At 34.5% G+C, this 1,286-nt stretch overlaps 1 long non-coding RNA gene across 1 annotated transcript in view; it reads right to left on the bottom strand.

The window, feature by feature from the left end:
- Positions 1-215: 215 nt before the first annotated feature.
- The window catches only part of LOC119617534, a 3,488-nt gene continuing 2,417 nt past the window's right edge, over positions 216-1,286 (bottom strand). Inside the window, exon 3 of the long non-coding RNA XR_005233857.1 lies at positions 216-355. This is a non-coding gene — a long non-coding RNA (uncharacterized LOC119617534). The remainder of the gene's footprint in view (positions 356-1,286) is intronic.

Raw genomic sequence — 1,286 nt, 5'->3', positions numbered from 1 at the left:
AAAGAAAGTTGATTAGAAAAATAAAAACGTGACAGATTTACCGGCACATGGCCAATAGCTGAGTTGTTGAGACAGTTTGGTTTTAAATAGTGCAAAAAAAAAAACAATGCTAATCCAGGAGAAACAGAACTTCTAACCCTAGTGAGTTTAAAGCTTAAGAAAAATAGTGATACCAGTTAAAATAAATTATAATACCAGAAACCAAGTACCTCTTAGATTAGACTATGGTGCTTGTGGATAAACTTACAATCACACTGTCGGTTCTTGTGAGCTTAGGCACGCTCGTGTCCCGGATTACCGCAGCTGGCGCTGGACCAAGGATGATGGTATCATCACTGGATGACTGTTGCGACTGCTAAAAATTGAGAAGTTTAGCTGTTAAATGAAATGTTATGTTTTGATACAGAGCTTCAGAGTTAACTTTAACTGCATCAAGGTATTTTGAAATCCCAAAGATGTCAGTTATCAACAGCACCAAAAATGTACAGGCTTGTAAAGCACGTAAACTTGAAGCTGGCAGATCTGTTCCTATTTTTACTGACTCTAGATACGTTTTTGGTGTTGTTCATATGTTTTTGGTGTTTGGAGCTTTGTAGAAACACAGGAAATTCTCTGAAGTGCCACCAGTGACATATCAGAATTATCGTTCATTTACACATATGAAATTAAAGTCTTCCACATACTACACTGAAAACCTTGCACAAACAGTAGTGAAAAGCTCTCACATAAACTAGTGAAAACATTTACCTCTTATATAACCTACTCAAAAGCTCTCATACTAAGTAGTGAGAAGTGTTCATATGAATTGGTGAAAAGCTTTACTTTTCATATATACTAGTAAAAAGTGTTCATATATACTGGTGGAAAAGCGTTTCCAAAGCTATAAGTCCTTATATGACGTCATCACCTAATTTGCATATTTGATTATGTTGGTCAGGCTGTAGGAGAGAGGAATATCTACGTTGGCAAGACAAAAACTTAATAAAAAACATTTGAAATATGTTTAGAACTACAAATTATGAAATAATTTTATAACTTTAATGCTTTGCCTGATCCCACACTACATAAATCAGTTTTGTTAGAATATAAAATTTAACCAAAATACAGTTTTGTGTTGTGGAATTGCCAGCTCTATATTCAATTCTCCTCTTTTTATCCACAGGGATTTATTTTAGCGAGACAGAATCAGTGAAAAAACAATACGTTAAAAATTATATTTGCATCCAGCTTTGTAATCCAGGACTGGATCAGTGGCAGCTTTGGACATATATGTTTCATTTGCAAAG

Source organism: Kryptolebias marmoratus, linkage group LG12 (genome assembly GCF_001649575.2).
Source record: "Kryptolebias marmoratus isolate JLee-2015 linkage group LG12, ASM164957v2, whole genome shotgun sequence".
Lineage (NCBI taxonomy): Eukaryota > Metazoa > Chordata > Actinopteri > Cyprinodontiformes > Rivulidae > Kryptolebias > Kryptolebias marmoratus.
Note: the sequence above shows the minus strand (reverse complement) of the source record. Positions and strands in the feature narration are given on the sequence as shown.